This window comes from Stegostoma tigrinum, chromosome 29, assembly GCF_030684315.1.
Source record: "Stegostoma tigrinum isolate sSteTig4 chromosome 29, sSteTig4.hap1, whole genome shotgun sequence".
NCBI lineage: Eukaryota > Metazoa > Chordata > Chondrichthyes > Orectolobiformes > Stegostomatidae > Stegostoma > Stegostoma tigrinum.
Window position 1 is genome coordinate 48,360,488 of NC_081382.1, and position 17,761 is coordinate 48,378,248.

Below are 17,761 nucleotides of genomic sequence, written 5' to 3' on the forward strand. Positions count from 1 at the left end.
TGGCGAGAAACAGAGGTGCTGAAACAGAGGGGCTGAAACAGAGGGGCTGAAACAGAGGGGCTGAAACAGAGGGCGAGAAACAGAGAGGCTGAAACAGAGGGGCTGAAACAGATGGCGAGAAACAGAGGGGCTGAAACAGTGGGCGAGAAACAGAGGGGCTGAAACAGAGGGCGAGAAACAGAGAAAGAGAAACAGAGGGCGAGAAACAGAGGGGCTGAAACAGAGGGGCTGAAACAGCGGGGCTGAAACAGATGGGCTGAAACAGAGGGGCTGAAACAGAGGGGCTGAAGCAGTGGGCGAGAAAAAGAGGGCGAGAAACAGAGGGCGAGAAACAGAGGGCGAGAAACAGAGGGGCTGAAACAGAGGGGCTGATACCTGATGGCTGAAACAGAGGGTCTGAAACAGAGGGCGAGAAACAGACTGGCTGAAACAGAGGGCGAGAAACAGAGGGGCTGAAACAGAGGGGCTTAAACAGAAGGGCTGAAAAAGAGGGGCTGAAACAGAGGGGCTGAAACAGAGGGCGAGAAACAGAGGGGCTGAAACAGAGGGCGAGAAACAGATGGGCTGAAACCGAGGGCGAGAAACAGAGGGCGAGAAACAGAGGGGCTGAAACAGAGGGGCTGAAACAGAGGAGCTGAAACGGAGGGGCTGAAACAGAGGGGATGAAACAGAGGGCGAGAAACAGAGGGGCTGAAACAGAGGGGCTGAAACAGAGGGGCTGAAACAGAGGGGCTGAAACAGAGGACGAGAAACAGTGGGCGAGAAACAGAGGGCGAGAAACAGAGGGGCTGAAACAGAGGGGCTGAAACAGAGGGGCTGAAACAGAGGGCGAGAAACAGAGGGCGAGAAACAGAGGGGCTGAAACAGAGGGGCTGATACAGAGGGGCTGAAACAGAGGGGCTGAAACAGTGGGCGAGAAACAGAGGGGCTGAAACAGAGGGGCTGAAACAGAGGGGCTGAAACAGAGGGCGAGAAACAGAGGGCGATAAACAGAGGGGCTGAAATAGAGGGGCTGAAACAGAGGGGCTGAAACAGAGGGCGAGAAACAGAGGGCGAGAAACAGAGGGCGAGAAACAGAGGACGAGAAACAGAGGGGCTGAAACAGAGGGGCTGAAACAGAGGGGCTGAAATAGATGGCGAGAAACAGAGGGGCTGAAACAGATGGGCTGAAACAGAGGGGCTGAAATAGAGGGGCTGAAACAGAGGGCGAGAAACAGAGGGGCTGAAACAGAGGGGCTGAAACAAAGGGGCTGAAACAGAGGGGCTGAAACAGAGGGCGAGAAACAGAGGGCGAGAAACAGAGGGCGAGGAACAGAGGGGCTGAAACAGAGGGGCTGAAACAGAGGGGCTGAAACAGAGGGCGAGAAACAGAGGGCGAGAAACAGAGAGCGAGAAACAGAGGGCCAGAAACAGAGGGCGAGAAACAGAGGGGTTGAAACAGAGGGGCTGAAACAGAGGGGCTGAAACAGAGGGCGAGAAACAGTGGGCGAGAAACAGAGGACGAAAAACAGAGGTGCTGAAACAGAGGGGCTGAAACAGAGGGGCTGAAACAGAGGGCGAGAAACATAGCCGAGAAACAGAGAGCGAGAAACAGAGGGCGAGAAACAGAGGACGAGAAACAGAGGGGCTGAAACAGAGGGGCTGAAACAGAGGGGCTGAAATAGATGGCGAGAAACAGAGGGGCTGAAACAGATGGGCTGAAACAGAGGGGCTGAAATAGAGGGGCTGAAACAGAGGGCGAGAAACAGAGGGCGAGAAACAGAGAGCGAGAAACAGAGAGCGAGAAACAGAGGGCGAGAAACCAAGGGCGAGAAACAGAGGGGCTGAAACAGAGTGGGTGAAACAGAGGGGCTGAAACAGAGGGGCTGATACAGAGGGGCTGAAACAGAGTGGCTGAAACAGAGGGCGAGAAACAGAGGGGCTGAAACAGAGGGGCTGAAACAGAGGGCGAGAAACAGAGGGGCTGAAACAGAGGGGCTGAAACAGAGGGGCTGAAACAGACGGACTAAAACAGAGGGGCTGAAACAGAGGGCGAGAAACAGAGGGGCTGAAACAGCGGGCGAGAAACAGAGTGGCTGAAACAGAGGGCGTGAAACAAATGGCGAGAAACAGAGGTGCTGAAACAGAGGGGCTGAAACAGAGGGGCTGAAACAGAGAGGCTGAAACAGAGGGCGAGAAACAGAGAGGCTGAAACAGAGGGGCTGAAACAGATGGCGAGAAACAGAGGGGCTGAAACAGTGGGCGAGAAACAGAGGGGCTGAAACAGAGGGCGAGAAACAGAGAAAGAGAATCAGAGGGCGAGAAACAGAGGGGCTGAAACAGAGGGGCTGAAACAGAGGGGCTGAAGCAGTGGGCGAGAAAAAGAGGGCGAGAAACAGAGGGCGAGAAACAGAGGGCGAGAAACAGAGGGGCTGAAACAGAGGGGCTGATACCTGATGGCTGAAACAGAGGGTCTGAAACAGAGGGCGAGAAACAGAGGGGCTGAAACAGAGGGCGAGAAACAGAGGGGCTGAAACAGAGGGGCTTAAACAGAAGGGCTGAAAAAGAGGGGCTGAAACAGAGGGGCTGAAACAGAGGGCGAGAAACAGAGGGGCTGAAACAGAGGTCGAGAAACAGATGGGCTGAAACCGAGGGCGAGAAACAGAGGGCGAGAAACAGAGGGGCTGAAACAGAGGGGCTGAAACAGAGGAGCTGAAACGGAGGGGCTGAAACAGAGGGGATGAAACAGAGGGCGAGAAACAGAGGGGCTGAAACAGAGGGGCTGAAACAGAGGGGCTGAAACAGAGGGGCTGAAACAGAGGACGAGAAACAGTGGGCGAGAAACAGAGGGCGAGAAACAGAGGGGCTGAAACAGAGGGGCTGAAACAGAGGGGCTGAAACAGAGGGGCTGAAACAGAGGGGCTGAAACAGAGGGCGAGAAACAGAGGGCGAGAAACAGAGAGCGAGAAACAGAGAGCGAGAAACAGAGGGCGAGAAACCAAGGGCGAGAAACAGAGGGGCTGAAACAGAGGGGGTGAAACAGAGGGGCTGAAACAGAGGGGCTGATACAGAGGGGCTGAAACAGAGTGGCTGAAACAGAGGGCGAGAAACAGAGGGGCTGAAACAGAGGGGCTGAAACAGAGGGCGAGAAACAGAGGGGCTGAAACAGAGGGGCTGAAACAGAGGGGCTGAAACAGACGGACTAAAACAGAGGGGCTGAAACAGAGGGCGAGAAACAGAGGGGCTGAAACAGAGGGCGAGAAACAGAGGGGCTGAAACAGAGGGCGTGAAACAAATGGCGAGAAACAGAGGTGCTGAAACAGAGGGGCTGAAACAGAGGGGCTGAAACAGAGGGGCTGAAACAGAGGGCGAGAAACAGAGAGGCTGAAACAGAGGGGCTGAAACAGATGGCGAGAAACAGAGGGGCTGAAACAGTGGGCGAGAAACAGAGGGGCTGAAACAGAGGGCGAGAAACAGAGAAAGAGAAACAGAGGGCGAGAAACAGAGGGGCTGAAACAGAGGGGCTGAAACAGAGGGGCTGAAACAGAGGGGCTGAAACAGAGGGCGAGAAACAGAGGGCGAGAAACAGAGAGCGAGAAACAGAGGGCGAGAAACAGAGGGCGAGAAACAGAGGGCGAGAAACAGAGGGGCTGAAAAGAGAGGGGCTGAAACAGAGGGGTTGAAACAGAAGGGCTGAAACAGAGGGGCTGAAACAGAGGGGCTGAAACAGAGGGCGAGAAACAGAGGGCGAGAAACAAAGAGCGAGAAACAGAGGGCGAGAAACAGAGGGCGAGAAACAGAGGGCGAGGAACAGAGGAGCTGAAACAGAGGGGCTGAAACAGAGCGGCTGAAACAGAGGGCGAGAAACAGAGGGCGAGAAACAGAGGGCGAGAAACAGAGGGGCTGAAACAGAGTGGCTGAAACAGAGGGGCTGAAACAGAGGGGCTGAAACAGAGGGCGAGAAACAGAGGGGCTGAAACAGAGGGGCTGAAACAGAGGGCGAGAAACAGAGGGGCTGGAACAGAGGGGCTGAAACAGAGGGGATGAAACAGAGGGACTGAAACAGAGGGGCTGAAACAGAGGGCGAGAAACAGAGGGGCTGAAACAGAGGGCGAGAAACAGAGGGGCTGAAACAGAGGGCGTGAAACAAAGGGCGAGAAACAGAGGTGCTGAATCAGAGGGGCTGAAACAGAGGGGCTGAAACAGAGGGGCTGAAACAGAGGGGCTGAAACAGAGGGCGAGAAACAGAGGGGCTGAAACAGAGGGGCTGAAACAGATGGCGAGAAACAGACGGCCTGAAACAGTGGGAGAGAAACAGAGGGGCTGAAACAGAGGGCGAGAAACAGAGAGCGAGGAACAGAGGAGCTGAAACAGAGGGGCTGAAACAGAAGGCGAGAAACAGAGGGCGAGAAACAGAGAGCGAGAAACAGAGGGCGAGAAACAGAGGGCGTGAAACAGAGGGGCTGAAACAGAGGGGCTGAAACAGAGGGGCTGAAACAGAGGGCGAGAAACAGTGGGCGAGAAACAGAGGGCGAGAAACAGAGGGGCTGAAACAGAGGGGCTGAAACAGAGGCGCTGAAACAGAGGGCGAGAAACAGAGGGCGAGAAACAGAGAGCGAGAAACAGATGGCGAGAAACAGAGGGGCTGAAACAGAGGGGCTGAAACAGAGGGCGAGAAACAGAGGGCGAGAAACAGAGAGCGAGAAACAGAGGGCGAGAAACAGAGGGCGAGAAACAGAGGGCGTGAAACAGAGGGGCTGAAACAGAGGGGCTGAAACAGAGGGGCTGAAACAGAGGGGCTGAAACAGAGGGCGAGAAACAGTGGGCGAGAAACAGAGGGCGAGAAACAGAGGGGCTGAAACAGAGGGGCTGAAACAGAGGGGCTGAAACAGAGGGCGAGAAACAGAGGGCGAGAAACAGAGAGCGAGAAACAGATGGCGAGAAACAGAGGGGCTGAAACAGAGGGGCTGAAACAGAGGGCGAGAAACAGAGGGCGAGAAACAGAGAGCGAGAAACAGAGGGCGAGAAACAGAGGGCGAGAAACAGAGGGGCTGAAACAGAGGGGCTGAAGCAGAGGGGCTGAAAAAGAGGGGCTGAAACAGAGGGCGAGAAACAGAGGGCGAGAAACAGAGAGCGAGAAACAGAGGGCGAGAAACAGAGGGCGAGAAACAGAGGGCGAGAAACAGAGGGGCTGAAACAGAGGGGCTGAAACAGAGGGGCTGAAACAGAGGGCGAGAAACAGAGGGCGAGAAACAGAGGGGCTGAAACAGAGTGGCTGAAACAGAGGGGCTGAAACAGAGGGGCTGAAACAGAGGGCGAGAAACAGAGGGGCTGAAACAGAGGGGCTGAAACAGAGGGCGAGAAACAGAGGGGCTGAAACAGAGGGGCTGAAACAGAGGGGCTGAAACAGAGGGACTGAAACAGAGGGGCTGAAACAGAGGGCGAGAAACAGAGGGGCTGAAACAGAGGGCGAGAAACAGAGGGGCTGAAACAGAGGGCGAGAAACAAAGGGCGAGAAACAGAGGTGCTGAAACAGAGGGGCTGATTCAGAGGGGCTGAAACAGAGGGGCTGAAACAGAGGGCGAGAAACAGAGGGGCTGAAACAGAGGGGCTGAAACAGATGGCGAGAAACAGAGGGGCTGAAACAGAGGGCGAGAAACAGAGGGGCTGAAACAGAGGGCGAGAAACAGAGAGCGAGAAACAGAGGGCGAGAAACAGAGGGCGAGAAACAGGGGGCGAGAAACAGAGTGGCTGAAACAGAGGGGCTGAAACAGAGGGGCTGAAACAGAGGGCGAGAAACATAGGGGCTGAAACAGAGGGCGTGAAACAAAGGGCGAGAAACAGAGGTGCTGAAACCGTGGGGCTGAAACAGAGGGGCTGAAACAGAGGGGCTGAAACAGAGGGGCTGAAACAGAGGGCGAGAAACAGAGTGGCTGAAACAGAGGGGCTGAAACAGATGGCGAGAAACAGAGGGGCTGAAACAGTGGGCGAGAAACAGAGGGGCTGAAACAGAGGGCGAGAAACAGAGAGCGAGAAACAGAGGGCGAGAAACAGAGGGCGAGAAACAGGGGGCGAGAAACAGAGGGGCTGAAACAGAGGGGCTGAAACAGAGGGGCTGAAACAGAGGGGCTGAAACAGAGGGGCTGAAACAGAGGGCGAGAAACAGAGGGCGAGAAACAGAGGGGCTGAAACAGAGGGGCTGATACAGAGGGGCTGAAACAGAGGGGCTGAAACAGTGGGCGAGAAACAGAGGGGCTGAAACAGAGGGGCTGAAACAGAGGGGCTGAAACAGAGGGCGAGAAACAGAGGCCGATAAACAGAGGGGCTGAAATAGAGGGGCTGAAACAGAGGGGCTGAAACAGAGGGCGAGAAACAGAGGGCGAGAAACAGAGGGCGAGAAACAGAGGGCGAGTAACAGAGGGGCTGAAACAGAGGGGCTGAAACAGAGGGGCTGAAACAGAGGGGCTGAAACAGAGGGCGAGAAACAGAGGGGCTGAAACAGAGGGGCTGAAACAAAGGGGCTGAAACAGAGGGGCTGAAACAGAGGGCGAGAAACAGAGGGCGAGAAACAGAGGGCGAGGAACAGAGGGGCTGAAACAGAGGGGCTGAAACAGAGGGGCTGAAACAGAGGGCGAGAAACAGAGGGCGAGAAACAGAGAGCGAGAAACAGAGGGCCAGAAACAGAGGGCGAGAAACAGAGGGGCTGAAACAGAGGGGCTGAAACAGAGGGGCTGAAACAGAGGGCGAGAAACAGTGGGCGAGAAACAGAGGACGAAAAACAGAGGTGCTGAAACAGAGGGGCTGAAACAGAGGGGCTGAAACAGGGGGCGAGAAACAGAGCCGAGAAACAGAGAGCGAGAAACAGAGGGCGAGAAACAGAGGACGAGAAACAGAGGGGCTGAAACAGAGGGGCTGAAACAGAGGGGCTGAAATAGATGGCGAGAAACAGAGGGGCTGAAACAGAGGGGCTGAAACAGAGGGGCTGAAATAGAGGGGCTGAAACAGAGGGCGAGAAACAGAGGGCGAGAAACAGAGAGCGAGAAACAGAGAGCGAGAAACAGAGGGCGAGAAACCAAGGGCGAGAAACAGAGGGGCTGAAACAGAGGGGGTGAAACAGAGGGGCTGAAACAGAGGGGCTGATACAGAGGGGCTGAAACAGAGTGGCTGAAACAGAGGGCGAGAAACAGAAGGGCTGAAACAGAGGGGCTGAAACAGAGGGCGAGAAACAGAGGGGCTGAAACAGAGGGGCTGAAACAGAGGGGCTGAAACAGACGGACTAAAACAGAGGGGCTGAAACAGAGGGCGAGAAACAGAGGGGCTGAAACAGAGGGCGAGAAACAGAGGGGCTGAAACAGAGGGCGTGAAACAAATGGCGAGAAACAGAGGTGCTGAAACAGAGGGGCTGAAACAGAGGGGCTGAAACAGAGGGGCTGAAACAGAGGGCGAGAAACAGAGAGGCTGAAACAGAGGGGCTGAAACAGATGGCGAGAAACAGAGGGGCTGAAACAGTGGGCGAGAAACAGAGGGGCTGAAACAGAGGGCGAGAAACAGAGAAAGAGAAACAGAGGGCGAGAAACAGAGGGGCTGAAACAGAGGGGCTGAAACAGCGGGGCTGAAACAGATGGGCTGAAACAGAGGGGCTGAAACAGAGGGGCTGAAGCAGTGGGCGAGAAAAAGAGGGCGAGAAACAGAGGGCGAGAAACAGAGGGCGAGAAACAGAGGGGCTGAAACAGAGGGGCTGATACCTGATGGCTGAAACAGAGGGTCTGAAACAGAGGGCGAGAAACAGACTGGCTGAAACAGAGGGCGAGAAACAGAGGGGCTGAAACAGAGGGGCTTAAACAGAAGGGCTGAAAAAGAGGGGCTGAAACAGAGGGGCTGAAACAGAGGGCGAGAAACAGAGGGGCTGAAACAGAGGGCGAGAAACAGATGGGCTGAAACCGAGGGCGAGAAACAGAGGGCGAGAAACAGAGGGGCTGAAACAGAGGGGCTGAAACAGAGGAGCTGAAACGGAGGGGCTGAAACAGAGGGGCTGAAACAGAGGGGCTGAAACAGAGGGGCTGAAACAGAGGACGAGAAACAGTGGGCGAGAAACAGAGGGCGAGAAACAGAGGGGCTGAAACAGAGGGGCTGAAACAGAGGGGCTGAAACAGAGGGCGAGAAACAGAGGGCGAGAAACTGAGGGGCTGAAACAGAGGGGCTGATACAGAGGGGCTGAAACAGAGGGGCTGAAACAGTGGGCGAGAAACAGAGGGGCTGAAACAGAGGGGCTGAAACAGAGGGCGAGAAACAGAGGGCGATAAACAGAGGGGCTGAAATAGAGGGGCTGAAACAGAGGGGCTGAAACAGAGGGCGAGAAACAGAGGGCGAGAAACAGAGGGCGAGAAACAGAGGGCGAGAAACAGAGGGGCTGAAACAGAGGGGCTGAAACAGAGGGGCTGAAACAGAGGGGCTGAAACAGAGGGCGAGAAACAGAGGGGCTGAAACAGAGGGGCTGAAACAAAGGGGCTGAAACAGAGGGGCTGAAACAGAGGGCGAGAAACAGAGGGCGTGAAACAGAGGGCGAGGAACAGAGGGGCTGAAACAGAGGGGCTGAAACAGAGGGGCTGAAACAGAGGGCGAGAAACAGAGGGCGAGAAACAGAGAGCGAGAAACAGAGGGCCAGAAACAGAGGGCGAGAAACAGAGGGGCTGAAACAGAGGGGCTGAAACAGAGGGGCTGAAACAGAGGGCGAGAAACAGTGGGCGAGAAACAGAGGACGAAAAACAGAGGTGCTGAAACAGAGGGGCTGAAACAGAGGGGATGAAACAGAGGGCGAGAAACAGAGCCGAGAAACAGAGAGCGAGAAACAGAGGGCGAGAAACAGAGGACGAGAAACAGAGGGGCTGAAACAGAGGGGCTGAAACAGAGGGGCTGAAATAGAGGGGCTGAAACAGAGGGCGAGAAACAGAGGGCGAGAAACAGAGAGCGAGAAACAGAGAGCGAGAAACAGAGGGCGAGAAACCAAGTGCGAGAAACAGAGGGGCTGAAACAGAGGGGGTGAAACAGAGGGGCTGAAACAGAGGGGCTGATACAGAGGGGCTGAAACAGAGTGGCTGAAACAGAGGGCGAGAAACAGAGGGGCTGAAACAGAGGGGCTGAAACAGAGGGCGAGAAACAGAGGGGCTGAAACAGAGGGGCTGAAACAGACGGACTAAAACAGAGGGGCTGAAACAGAGGGCGAGAAACAGAGGGGCTGAAACAGAGGGCGAGAAACAGAGGGGCTGAAACAGAGGGCGTGAAACAAATGGCGAGAAACAGAGGTGCTGAAACAGAGGGGCTGAAACAGAGGGGCTGAAACAGAGGGGCTGAAACAGAGGGCGAGAAACAGAGAGGCTGAAACAGAGGGGCTGAAACAGATGGCGAGAAACAGAGGGGCTGAAACAGTGGGCGAGAAACAGAGGGGCTGAAACAGAGGGCGAGAAACAGAGAAAGAGAATCAGAGGGCGAGAAACAGAGGGGCTGAAACAGAGGGGCTGAAACAGCGGGGCTGAAACAGATGGGCTGAAACAGAGGGGCTGAAACAGAGGGGCTGAAGCAGTGGGCGAGAAAAAGAGGGCGAGAAACAGAGGGCGAGAAACAGAGGGCGAGAAACAGAGGGGCTGAAACAGATGGGCTGATACCTGATGGCTGAAACAGAGCGTCTGAAACAGAGGGCGAGAAACAGAGGGTCTGAAACAGAGGGCGAGAAACAGAGGGGCTGAAACAGAGGGGCTTAAACAGAAGGGCTGAAAAAGAGGGGCTGAAACAGAGGGGCTGAAACAGAGGGCGAGAAACAGAGGGGCTGAAACAGAGGGCGAGAAACAGATGGGCTGAAACCGAGGGCGAGAAACAGAGGGCGAGAAACAGAGGGGCTGAAACAGAGGGGCTGAAACAGAGGAGCTGAAACGGAGGGGCTGAAACTGAGGGGATGAAACAGAGGGCGAGAAACAGAGGGGCTGAAACAGAGGGGCTGAAACAGAGGGGCTGAAACAGAGGGGCTGAAACAGAGGACGAGAAACAGTGGGCGAGAAACAGAGGGCGAGAAACAGAGGGGCTGAAACAGAGGGGCTGAAACAGAGGGGCTGAAACAGAGGGCGAGAAACAGAGGGCGAGAAACAGAGAGCGAGAAACAGAGGGCGAGAAACAGAGGGCGAGAAACAGAGGGCGAGAAACAGAGGGGCTGAAACAGAGGGGCTGAAACAGAGGGGATGAAACAGAGGGGCTGAAACAGAGGGCGAGAAACAGAGGGCGAGAAACAAAGGGCGAGAAACAGAGGGGCTGAAACAGAGTGGCTGAAACAGAGGGGCTGAAACAGAGGGGCTGAAACAGAGGGCGAGAAACAGAGGGGCTGAAACAGAGGGGCGGAAACAGAGGGCGAGAAACAGAGGGGCTGAAACAGAGGGGCTGAAACAGAGGGGCTGAAACAGAGGGACTGAAACAGAGGGGCTGAAACAGAGGGCGAGAAACAGAGGGGCTGAAACAGATTGCGAGAAACAGAGGGGCTGAAACAGAGGGCGTGAAACAAAGGGCGAGAAACAGAGGTGCTGAAACAGTGGGGCTGAAACAGAGGGGCTGAAACAGAGGGGCTGAAACAGAGGGGCTGAAACAGAGGGCGAGAAACAGAGGGGCTGAAACAGAGGGGCTGAAACAGATGGCGAGAAACAGAGGGGCTGAAACAGTGGGCGAGAAACAGAGGGGCTGGAACAGAGGGCGAGAAACAGAGGGCGAGAAACAGAGAGCGAGAAACAGAGGGCGAGAAACAGAGGGCGAGAAACAGAGGGGCTGAAACAGAGGGGCTGAAACAGAGGGGCTGAAGCAGTGGGCGAGAAAAAGAGGGCGAGAAACAGAGGGGCTGAAACAGAGGGGCTGATGCAGAGGGGCTGAAACAGAGGGGCTGAAACAGAGGGCGATAAACAGTGGGCGAGAAACAGAGGGCGCGAAACAGAGGGGCTGAAACAGAGGGGCTGATGCAGAGGGGCTGAAACAGAGGGGCTGAAACAGAGGGCGAGAAACAGAGGGGCTGAAACAGAGGGGCTGAAACAGATGGGCTGAAACAGAGGGGCTGAAACAGAGGGGCTGAAGCAGTGGGCGAGAAACAGAGGGCGAGAAACAGAGGGCGAGAAACAGAGGGCGATAAACAGAGGGGCTGAAACAGAGGGGCTGATACCTGATGGCTGAAACAGAGGGTCTGAAACAGAGGGCGAGAAACAGAGGGGCTGAAACAGAGGGCGAGAAACAGAGTGGCTGAAACAGAGGGGCTTAAACAGAAGGGCTGAAAAAGAGGGGCTGAAACAGAGGGGCTGAAACAGAGGGGCTGAAGCAGAGGGCGAGAAACAGAGGGGCTGAAACAGAGGGCGAGAAACTGATGGGCTGAAACCGAGGGCGAGAAACAGAGGGCGAGAAACACAGGGGCTGAAACAGAGGGGCTGAAACAGAGGGGCTGAAACAGAGGGCGAGAAACAGTGGGCGAGAAACAGAGGGCGAGAAACAGAGGGGCTGAAACAGAGGGGCTGAAACAGAGGGGCTGAAACAGAGGGCGAGAAACAGAGGGCGAGAAACAGAGAGCGAGAAACAGAGGGCGAGAAACAGAGGGCGAGAAACAGAGGGCGAGAAACAGAGGGGCTGAAACAGAGGGGCCTGAAACAGAGGGGATGAAACAGAGGGGCTGAAACAGAGGGCGAGAAACAAAGGGCGAGAAACAGAGGGCGAGAAACAGAGGGGCTGAAACAGAGTGGCTGAAACAGAGGGGCTGAAACAGAGGGGCTGAAACAGAGGGCGAGAAACAGAGGGGCTGAAACAGAGGGGCTGAAACAGAGGGCGAGAAACAGAGGGGCTGAAACAGAGGGGCTGAAACAGAGGGGCTGAAACAGAGGGACTTAAACAGAGGGGCTGAAACAGAGGGCGAGAAACAGAGGGGCTGAAACAGAGGGCGAGAAACAGAGGGGCTGAAACAGAGGGCGTGAAACAAAGGGCGAGAAACAGAGGTGCTGAAACAGTGGGGCTGAAACAGAGGGGCTGAAACAGAGGGGCTGAAACAGAGGGGCTGAAACAGAGGGGCTGAAACAGAGGGGCTGAAACAGAGGGGCTGAAACAGAGGGCGAGAAACAGAGGGGCTGAAACAGAGAGCGAGAAACAAAGGGCGAGAAACAGTGGTGCTGAAGAAGAGGGGCTGAAACAGAGGGGCTGAAACAGAAGGGCTGAAACAGAGGGCGAGAAACAGAGGGGCTGAAACAGATGGCGAGAAACAGAGGGGCTGAAACAGTGGGCGAGAAACAGAGGCGCTGAAACAGAGGGCGAGAAACAGAAAAAGAGAAACAGAGGGCGAGAAACAGAGGGGCTGAAACAGAGGGGCTGAAACAGAGGGGCTGAAACAGATGGGCTGAAACAGAGGGGCTGAAACAGAGGGGCTGAAACAGTGGGCGAGAAACAGAGGGTGAGAAACAGAGGGCGAGAAACAGAGGGCGAGAAACAGACGGGCTAAAACAGAGGGGCTGATACTGAGGGGCTGAAACAGAAGGTCTGAAACAGAGGGCGAGAAACAGAGGGGCTGAAAAAAAGGGCGAGAAACAGAGGGGCTGAAACAGAGGGGCTTAAACAGAAGGGCTGAAAAAGAGGGGCTGAAACAGAGGGGCTGAAACAGAGGGGCTGAAACAGAGGGCGAGAAACAGAGGGGCTGAAACAGAGGGCGAGAAACAGAGGGGCTGAAACCGATGGCGAGAAACAGAGGGCGAGAAACAGAGGGGATGAAACAGAGGGGCTGAAACAGAGGAGCTGAAACAGAGGGGCTGAAACAGAGGGGATGAAACAGAGGGCGAGAAACAGAGGGGCTGAAACAGAGGGGCTGAAACAGAGGGGCTGAAACAAACGGGCTGAAACAGAGGGGCTGAAACAGAGGGCGAGAAACAGAGGGGCTGAAACAGAGGGGCTGAAACAGAGGGGCTGAAACAGAGGGCGAGAAACAGAGGGCGAGAAACAGAGTGCGAGAAACAGAGGGCGAGAAACAGAGGGCGAGAAACAGAGGGCGAGAAACAGAGGGGCTGAAACAGAGGGGCTGAAACAGAGGGGATGAAACAGAAGGGCTGAAACAGAGGGGCTGAAACAGAGGGGCTGAAACAGAGGGCGAGAAACAGAGGGCGAGAAACAAAGAGCGAGAAACAGAGGGCGAGAAACAGAGGGCGAGAAACAGAGGGCGAGGAACAGAGGGGCTGAAACAGAGGGGCTGAAACAGAGGGCGAGAAACAGAGGGCGAGAAACAGAGTGCGAGAAACAGAGGGCGAGAAACAGAGGGCGAGAAACAGAGGGCGAGAAACAGAGGGGCTGAAACAGAGGGGCTGAAAGAGAGGGGATGAAACAGAAGGGCTGAAACAGAGGGGCTGAAACAGAGGGGCTGAAACAGAGGGCGAGAAACAGAGGGCGAGAAACAAAGAGCGAGAAACAGAGGGCGAGAAACAGAGGGCGAGAAACAGAGGGCGAGGAACAGAGGGGCTGAAACAGAGGGTCTGAAACAGAGGGGCTTTAACAGAGGGCGAGAAACAGAGGGCGAGAAACAGAGGGCGAGAAACAGAGGGGCTGAAACAGAGTGTCTGAAACAGAGGGGCTGAAACAGAGGGGCTGAAACAGAGGGCGCGAAACAGAGGGGCTGAAACAGAGGGGCTGAAACAGAGGGCGAGAAACAGAGGGGCTGAAACAGAGGGGCTGAAACAGAGGGGATGAAACAGAGGGACTGAAACAGAGGGGCTGAAACAGAGGGCGAGAAACAGAGGGGCTGAAACAGAGGGCGAGAAACAGAGGGGCTGAAACAGAGGGCGTGAAACAAAGGGCGAGAAACAGAGGTGCTGAAACAGAGGGGCTGAAACAGAGGGGCTGAAACAGAGGGGCTGAAACAGAGGGGTTGAAACAGAGGGCGAGAAACAGAGTGGCTGAAACAGAGGGGCTGAAACAGATGGCGAGAAACAGACGGCCTGAAACAGTGGGCGAGAAACAGAGGGGCTGAAACAGAGGGCGAGAAACAGAGAGCGAGGAACAGAGGAGCTGAAACAGAGGGGCTGAAACAGAGGGCGAGAAACAGAGGGCGAGAAACAGAGAGCGAGAAACAGAGGGCGAGAAACAGAGGGCGTGAAACAGAGGGGCTGAAACAGAGGGGCTGAAACAGAGGTGCTGAAACAGAGGGGCTGAAACAGAGGGCGAGAAACAGTGGGCGAGAAACAGAGGGCGAGAAACAGAGGGGCTGAAACAGAGGGGCTGAAACAGAGGGGCTGAAACAGAGGGCGAGAAACAGAGGGCGAGAAACAGAGAGCGAGAAACAGAGGGCGAGAAACAGAGGGGCTGAAATAGAGGGGCTGAAACAGAGGGGTAGAAACAGAAGGCGAGAAACAGAGGGCGAGAAACAGAGAACGAGAAACAAAGGGCGAGAAACAGAGGGCGAGAAACAGAGGGGCTGAAACAGAGGGGCTGAAACAGAGGGGCTGAAACAGAGGGGCTGAAACAGAGGGCGAGAAACAGAGAAAGAGAATCAGAGGGCGAGAAACAGGGTGGCTGAATCAGAGGGGCTGAAACAGCGGGGCTGAAACAGATGGGCTGAAACAGAGGGGCTGAAACAGAGGGGCTGAAGCAGTGGGCGAGAAAAAGAGGGCGAGAAACAGAGGGCGAGAAACAGAGGGCGAGAAACAGAGGGGGTGAAACAGATGGGCTGATACCTGATGGCTGAAACAGAGGGTCTGAAACAGAGGGCGAGAAACAGAGGGGCTGAAACAGAGGGCGAGAAACAGAGGGGCTGAAACAGAGGGGCTTAAACAGAAGTGCTGAAAAAGAGGGGCTGAAACAGAGGGGCTGAAACAGAGGGCGAGAAACAGAGGGGCTGAAACAGAGGGCGAGAAACAGATGGGCTGAAACCGAGGGCGAGAAACAGAGGGCGAGAAACAGAGGGGCTGAAACAGAGGGGCTGAAACAGAGGAGCTGAAACGGAGGGGCTGAAACAGAGGGGATGAAACAGAGGGCGAGAAACAGAGGGGCTGAAACAGAGGGGCTGAAACAGAGGGGCTGAAACAGAGGGGCTGAAACAGAGGACGAGAAACAGTGGGCGAGAAACAGAGGGCGAGAAACAGAGGGGCTGAAACAGAGGGGCTGAAACTGAGGGGCTGAAACAGAGGGCGAGAAACAGAGGGCGAGAAACAGAGAGCGAGAAACAGAGGGCGAGAAACAGAGGGCGAGAAACAGAGGGCGAGAAACAGAGGGGCTGAAACAGAGGGGCTGAAACAGAGGGGATGAAACAGAGGGGCTGAAACAGAGGGCGAGAAACAGAGGGCGAGAAACAAAGGGCGAGAAACAGAGTGGCTGAAACAGAGGGGCTGAAACAGAGGGGCTGAAACAGAGTGCGAGAAACAGAGGGGCTGAAACAGAGGGGCTGAAACAGAGGGCGAGAAACAGAGGGGCTGAAACAGAGGGGCTGAAACAGAGGGGCTGAAACAGAGGGACTGAAACAGAGGGGCTGAAACAGAGGGCGAGAAACAGAGGGGCTGAAACAGATTGCGAGAAACAGAGGGGCTGAAACAGAGGGCGTGAAACAAAGGGCGAGAAACAGAGGTGCTGAAACAGTGGGGCTGAAACAGAGGGGCTGAAACAGAGGGGCTGAAACAGAGGGGCTGAAACAGAGGGCGAGAAACAGAGGGGCTGAAACAGAGGGGCTGAAACAGATGGCGAGAAACAGAGGGGCTGAAACAGTGGGCGAGAAACAGAGGGGCTGGAACAGAGGGCGAGAAACAGAGGGCGAGAAACAGAGAGCGAGAAACAGAGGGCGAGAAACAGAGGGCGAGAAACAGAGGGACTGAAACAGAGGGGCTGAAACAGAGGGGCTGTAACAGAGGGGCTGAAACAGAGGGCGATAAACAGTGGGCGAGAAACAGAGGGCGCGAAACAGAGGGGCTGAAACAGAGGGGCTGATGCAGAGGGGCTGAAACAGAGGGGCTGAAACAGAGGGCGAGAAACAGAGGGGCTGAAACAGAGGGGCTGAAACAGATGGGCTGAAACAGAGGAGCTGAAACAGAGCGGCTGAAGCAGTGGGCGAGAAACAGAGGGCGAGAAACAGAGGGCGAGAAACAGAGGGCGAGAAACAGAGGGGCTGAAACAGAGGTGCTGATACCTGATGGCTGAAACAGAGGGTCTGAAACAGAGGGCGAGAAACAGAGGGGCTGAAACAGAGGGCGAGAAACAGAGGGGCTGAAACAGAGGGGCTTAAACAGAAGGGCTGAAAAAGAGGGGCTGAAACAGAGGGGCTGAAACAGAGGGGCTGAAGCAGAGGGCGAGAAACAGAGGGGCTGAAACAGAGGGCGAGAAACTGATGGGCTGAAACCGAGGGCGAGAAACAGAGGGCGAGAAACACAGGGGCTGAAACAGAGGGGCTGAAACAGAGGGGCTGAAACAGAGGGCGAGAAACAGTGGGCGAGAAACAGAGGGCGAGAAACAGAGGGGCTGAAACAGAGGGGCTGAAACAGAGGGGCTGAAACAGAGGGCGAGAAACAGAGGGCGAGAAACAGAGAGCGAGAAACAGAGGGCGAGAAACAGAGGGCGAGAAACAGAGGGCGAGAAACAGAGGGGCTGAAACAGAGGGGCTTGAAACAGAGGGGATGAAACAGAGGGGCTGAAACAGAGGGCGAGAAACAAAGGGCGAGAAACAGAGGGCGAGAAACAGAGGGGCTGAAACAGAGTGGCTGAAACAGAGGGGCTGAAACAGAGGGGCTGAAACAGAGGGCGAGAAACAGAGGGGCTGAAACAGAGGGGCTGAAACAGAGGGCGAGAAACAGAGGGGCTGAAACAGAGGGGCTGAAACAGAGGGGCTGAAACAGAGGGACTTAAACAGAGGGGCTGAAACAGAGGGCGAGAAACAGAGGGGCTGAAACAGAGGGCGAGAAACAGAGGGGCTGAAACAGAGGGCGTGAAACAAAGGGCGAGAAACAGAGGTGCTGAAACAGTGGGGCTGAAACAGAGGGGCTGAAACAGAGGGGCTGAAACAGAGGGGCTGAAACAGAGGGGCTGAAACAGAGGGGCTGAAACAGAGGGCGAGAAACAGAGGGGCTGAAACAGAGAGCGAGAAACAAAGGGCGAGAAACAGTGGTGCTGAAAAAGAGGGGCTGAAACAGAGGGGCTGAAACAGAAGGGCTGAAACAGAGGGCGAGAAACAGAGGGGCTGAAACAGATGGCGAGAAACAGAGGGGCTGAAACAGTGGGCGAGAAACAGAGGCGCTGAAACAGAGGGCGAGAAACAGAAAAAGAGAAACAGAGGGCGAGAAACAGAGGGGCTGAAACAGAGGGGCTGAAACAGAGGGGCTGAAACAGATGGGCTGAAACAGAGGGGCTGAAACAGAGAGGCTGAAACAGTGGGCGAGAAACAGAGGGTGAGAAACAGAGGGCGAGAAACAGAGGGCGAGAAACAGACGGGCTGAAACAGAGGGGCTGATACTGAGGGGCTGAAACAGAAGGTCTGAAACAGAGGGCGAGAAACAGAGGGGCTGAAAAAAAGGGCGAGAAACAGAGGGGCTGAAACAGAGGGGCTTAAACAGAAGGGCTGAAAAAGAGGGGCTGAAACAGAGGGGCTGAAACAGAGGGGCTGAAACAGAGGGCGAGAAACAGAGGGGCTGAAACAGAGGGCGAGAAACAGAGGGGCTGAAACCGATGGCGAGAAACAGAGGGCGAGAAACAGAGGGGCTGAAACAGAGGGGCTGAAACAGAGGAGCTGAAACAGAGGGGCTGAAACAGAGGGGATGAA